Here is a 6000-nt window from a genome sequence, read left to right as displayed (position 1 = left end):
CCCCTGCTTGCACTCTCTCTCTCTCAAATAAATAAAATCTTTTTAAAAAACATAAAAAACAAATTATTTCCATATGGATATGCAATTCACCCTGCACCATTTATTGAAAATTACATCCTCTACCGACTAAACTATAGTGCCACATTTACCATAAATCAAACGACCACATATATGTGGGTCTGTTTCTAGACTCTGTTGCATTAGCCAACATGTCTATCCTTACACAAATACCACAATGTTTTAGTTACTATAAAATTCTAGCAAGGCTGGCTATTTGTTACTGTAAGTCTTCCAACTTTGTTTTTCTTCCTCAAGATTGCCTTGGCTCTTCTTAGGGCTTTGGATTTCCATATACATTTTAGAATTAGCTTAACAATGTCCACCAAAAAAATAAAAATGGTTTTATAGGTCAATTGGGAGAGTTGACATCTTTATCATATGGTCTCCAATCCATGAACATGGTCTAATCCTTCCTTATATTTAGGTCTTCTCTAATATATTTCACTAATGTTGTATAGTTTTATGTGCAGAGGTCCTAAGGGGTAAGAGGTCATAAGAACCTCCAACTTGTAGCCAAGTCGGGCAGAAGGTGTGGGTAACCTGGGGGGGGGGGGTACCTACTACTTGCAGTTGGCATGTGAAAAGAAGCAGCAGTCTTCAGGGACTGAGCCCTTAACCTGTGAGATCTTATACTATGTCTAGATAGACAGTGTCAGAATTAAATTATAGGACATCCAGCTAGTGCCACAGAATTGCTTGCTGTCAGAAAAATCCCTACACCTTTGGTGACCAGAAGTAGAGTATTCTGTTTGAGTAGTAAAGGAGGCAAACAGAAGGAAATACTGGGGTTTTCCTTACACAGATGTAATTTGCTTTTTTCATCCTCACTTTCTCATGAGTATACAGAGTTTTGCAAGGGCTCCATGATGTGTGATACACAGCGACAGCCTGAATGCAGAAGCAGGTATGAGATTCCAGTTCTCTTCTCTTCATCCAGACACTAAAGAAATTTGCAAAAATGTAAAACAATGCCACTCTGCTCACAAATGTTTTGGAAAATATAGTTATTTTCATGACAACACTGTTATTTGTATTAACATGGGAAGGTTTTTTATTGTTATTTTAAAATTAATAAATATTTAATTTTCAGCTTTAATTCTGATATAGAAAATACCAATAGATACAACTCACATAAGCAAAAGCTTTTGGGGGGTTCTCAAAAAATTAAAGGGTGAAAGGGGTCCTGAAACCAAAGACTTTGAGAACTGATGATGTTTTAGAGTCATCATCAGCGCTCCGTTGGGTCCTGCTCCCCCGCCGGTCAGTAACGGCTCTCCTGTGCGCCCTTGCCTGCCTGCAGTGCCACACACTGGAGATCGGAGGAACTGCAGGGCATCACCAGCTTGTGGTCCTAATACCTCCCCATTAGGATGTACCTTATCTTCAGAGGTCTGAGCATCAGCCACGCAGCTCCGCCTTCTCTAAGTCCTGTAACACCACCTCTTCGTTTTGTCCTCACAGCTCTAGGAGTAGGAATGGAGTTACCTTAGTCTACCTTTTGCTCTTACAGGATTCCAATCCCTGCGTGGGCAACCTCTGTTTCAACCCCCCCCCCCCCGCTGCAAATACCTATGGTGTCTGTTGTCCTGACTGAACTCTGTTTGATATGCCTGCAATACTAAATATTCTTTCCTTAGATACCTCTGAGAGGGCCCTGTAGCCCTACAAGAAGTTTCCCTTCTTTTTTTTTTTTTTTAAGATTTTATTTATTTATTTGACACAGAGAGACAGCCAGAGAGAGGGAACACAAGCAGGGGGAGTGGGAGAGGAAGAAGCAGGCTCCCAGCAGAGCAGGGAGCCTGATGTGGGGCTCGATCGCATAATGCCGGGATCACGCCCTGAGCTGAAGGCAGACGCTTACGACTGCGCCACCCAGGCGCCCCAAGAAGTTTCCCTTCTTAAGCTAGTTTTGGGGATGTTTTTTCTTTACAACGAAACTATCTGTGATTAAGGCTTCGGGTTCATAAATATCCTGCCTGCATCCACACACATTCCATCCCTCCTTCCCAACATTCCAACCCTCCTTCCCAACACGAAGAGGGTGAAGGATGGTTCCCACATGTTCTGAATCCTACTCATTCTTCTTCTTCTCCCCCCTCCTCCTTCTTCACCACCACCACCATCATCATCATCAACATCTTATATAATACTATGTACCAGGCATTTTACCTACATTACATATATTCATTTACTTAATCGTCATAATTAAATGAGGGAGAAGCCATTATTATCCCTATTTTAAAGATAAGAAAACATGCCCAGAGAGATTAAGTGACTTGCACATGGCAATACAGCTAGTTAGGGGCATGGCAGAGATTCAAACCTAGGTAGTCTGGTTCTAAGACCCAGGCATGTTGATTCGGTCCACATTTATTGGGCAATTACTTTGTGTCAGGTCCTGTTCTGATACTGAGGCTACAGGGAGAACAAATGAGTGTCCTCAGCCCCACTAAATCGTCTCGCCCACATCTCCATCCTCTCTCTCACTGGCACATTGTCTATCTCATCTTTCCCACCAAAAACAACAACAACAAAAAAAAACTCACTCCCTGTGACCCCCCAGCCCTCTCAAACTATGATTCTGGGTTTGTTTGTGTGTTCATCCCTAATTCCAGAGACAAAAGGAGAGCCAGAACATGGGACCATGTACTATCTTTTCATCATCTCCATCCAGTGGAATATGCCCAAGTCTCTCCCATCTTAAAAAAAAAAAATCACTCTCACTCCCCTGCTCCTATCCCAGTCCTGCCTCTCTTGGCCCTTCATCAACAAACTTCTTGAAGCAAATGTGTATATCATTTCCACTTGCACACCTCACACTCTGAAATCAGTCATTGGCCCTCTAGTGCCCTAGAAATTGGAACCCACATTCTTCTCAGCCTCTCCTTTCTTCTTCACCTCCAAAGTTTCAGAAAATGTTATCTACACTCTGCCTACACTCCCCTCTTCTTGTAAACCATTTGGGTCCCACATTATGGCACCTGCCCCCACTGATCCTTTGAAACTGCCCTCACCGAAGGTATTAACACCTCTCTGCCCTTAAATCGAGAAGATACATCTCAGGTCTTGACAAGCTTGTCCATGCTCTCCTTGTGGAGACTTTTCCTGGCTCTTTCCCAATGCTGGCCCAGGTGTCTCCCTTTCTTCTCCCACTCTCCAGAGCTGTGGGGCACTCTGGGAAACTGGTACCAAGGGTGCTGGAGGAAGCTTCCTGGGGACTAACACCTTTCCAGACTTGCCCCTGAAGACAAAACCAATTAGAAAGCAGGTCATCTAGGCATACTTAGATGAGTAATCAGCATGTCTGTTTGATGAACCAGTCTGGAGTTTAAAGACAGGGGCAGAACTTGAGTCTCTCAATCATGGAAAAGCAAGCAATGCCTTCAGACGTAGCTGACTAGGACTCAGAAGGAGGTAGTCTGTCCCTTCCTACCTAAGGACTCTGGCCAAATACTTTACTTTCTGGAAATTGAAACCCAACTGCCCAAGCCAAGAAAGCTTCTATACATAGAAAGAAGAACCAAAAAAAAAAAAAAAAGCAAAAGAGAGAAAGAAAGAAGAAAAAGAACAGGAAACAAGAGATATACAGTAGAGAGAGAATAGTCATCAAATCTGTCCACTGTCTTTAGTCATCATAACCTTCCCCTTGGGAATCCCAGCTGTTGTCTACACTATGAAGACAGGGCACTGTCACCCCTGCCCAAGACCTAACCTCCAGAAAATACAACCCATTCCCCACCCCTGTATCTGTTTCTGCACAGAAATGAGCACTGGAGGTAGAAGACGTCCTGGCTCTGTTGCCTTCATGGAGATCCCGAAGAGCACTCTCAATTCATTCTATAAAGCCACACATTCTTTCCACCATCATCCCCCAACAGATCAAGAAAGAAAACTGGGAAGCAAACTGTTCCACAGCAAGGACACATTCAGGTCAAATGCTTTTCCTGAGTTTACCGGCTATTACATGCACATAAATACACCTTCTATGTTCAGTCTCTTGTTTGTTAGGTGACCCACCAGCCAAGGGACCCACCAGCTAAAGAGCACTGCGGTCAAGAGATTCACCTGATGAGGGATACCTGAGCTCAGAAATACAGAACCCAGATAAGTTACCATATCAAAGCCACCTCAGACAAAAGATTCACTAGTCAAGAAGACCTCACCCCCAATCCAAGGTCCCACCATCCTCGAGACCTTCCAGAAAGCAATCTGCATTCTTCATCCCACCCAACCTTGGTTCTGTCTCCCCTCACCTCATATTTTTTGTTCTGGAATATCCACCTTGCCTCTTAAAATGCTTTGAGCTAATTATTCATCCAGTCAAGCAGAACACCACGCGCTAGTTACCAATACAAGGAGAGGACTCCAAATACGTGGAGGGTAGCAAAGACCATCACAATGCCAACCCACCAGAAATAGAAGTCTACACACTTCTGCCTGCTGCATCTTGGTCTCAGAGCTGCCAAGAAAGATACAACACAGTCCAGCACTGCACAGACACTTAAGCAGAAGAAAAGAATACACGATGAGCCTGAAATGGGGAAAGCTATTCCCACATGAGGTGATGAACCCTGCAGGCTGTGTGGGCTTTTTAGATCTTGGTCAGAAAGTGTTCCAGGCCCAAGGGCCACTCTTCTGTGGCAAGGCGGAGGCTGAAAGACTATGCACACGAAGACTTTGCTGACCGCTGAGTATGTCCCTTCCTGCTGTTCTTGGCACTTCCAGGTCCATGCCTGTGCTTCAATACAGTTGTGTCTTTGACAAATCATCTTGGAATCTATATTTGTGGACTTCACTGTGTCATCTCCTACCCACTTACAAGTCTTTACAGATTGGCTCCTCTCACCCTCCACCCCCCTAAAACAACCAGCAAAGGGAACTCTCAGCTAAAACCCAGTGGCATTAGCATCCACTGATAATTCTTCCCTGAGTCACTAATTACTATGGTGTTTGAAATGGCTGCTGGTTTTCTAATGATGCATAACAAGTGCCCTCAAACTTGGTTATTAACTCACAGTTCTGTAGTTCAGAATGTCTAGGTTCTCTAGAATGCTCAGAATCTCACAAGGCTAAAATCCAGGTAGATGTCGGCCAGTCTTTGTTCTCGTTTGGAGCTAGGATCCTCTTCCAAACAAATACGGTTGTCACAGATTTCAGATCCTTGCTCTTATAGATATAAAATAGGTCCCGTTTCCTTGCTGGCTATCAGTTGGGAGCCACTTCAGCTAGGGGTTGCCTGCATTCCTTGCCATGTGGCCTCCTCCATCTTCAATCTAGCAATGGAGTATCTCCCTTGACTGCACTCCATCACATGCCTTGAATCATTTTTGCCAGTAAGACCTGGTTCCTTATGAGAACTCACCGGATTACGGTTTTTTCATGGAAGATATTTTTCCTGTCTTAAACCTAATTGATTGGGGAACTTAACTACAAGTACCAAATCCCTCCACAGCAGCACATAGATTATTACTTGAATGAATAACAGGGAAAAGGTGTGTGTACACCGGGGAGCAGGACTCTTGGGGCCATCTTAGAATTCTGCCTACCAAATGGTGATTTCCCATTTCCATCATTCCATCCACACTTACTAGATGGCATCATACTTTAAGAAAGACCTTCCTCTTTTTCACCTTCTTTCTCTCTCTTTCTGTCAGTATGGACTGAAGAATTCTTTTCTAATTCAACATTTTATAATCTATTATTGACATTATTCCTTTTCCTTCCCTTCTGATTGTAAATCTCCTATTTTTCTTACTGGGCTTGTCTACTTCCTCTCTCCCACCATTCTCTGAGAGGTGATTCTGGTACTGCCCTCCTGTGAGGCCTGCAGATAGGGGTCTGCAGCAAGGAGGAGCCAGGATCAGATATTACAACGGCTCTCAACCAATCCCTATCAGGGCGGGTGGAGTCAATGTCCTGGTAGAGGATGGAACCTGGCTC

General features: G+C 44.0%; 1 long non-coding RNA gene across 3 annotated transcripts in view; it reads right to left on the bottom strand.

Annotated features, from left to right (window-relative positions):
* Positions 1–417: 417 nt before the first annotated feature.
* Positions 418–6000, bottom strand: part of LOC121103327 — a 35700-nt gene continuing 30117 nt past the window's right edge. The window contains exons 3-4 of one of the 3 annotated variants that reach the window (XR_005835489.1): positions 1437–1523; positions 418–1000 (exon numbers count right to left, since the gene is read on the bottom strand). This is a non-coding gene — a long non-coding RNA (uncharacterized LOC121103327). Of the gene's footprint in view, positions 1001–1163; positions 1524–6000 lie in introns of those variants that run through there. The other 2 variants (XR_005835487.1, XR_005835485.1) reach the window with 2 other exon arrangements.

This window comes from Ursus maritimus, unplaced genomic scaffold (genome assembly GCF_017311325.1).
Source record: "Ursus maritimus isolate PB19 unplaced genomic scaffold, ASM1731132v1 scaffold_19, whole genome shotgun sequence".
NCBI classification, from domain to species: domain Eukaryota; kingdom Metazoa; phylum Chordata; class Mammalia; order Carnivora; family Ursidae; genus Ursus; species Ursus maritimus.
Note: the sequence above shows the minus strand (reverse complement) of the source record. Positions and strands in the feature narration are given on the sequence as shown.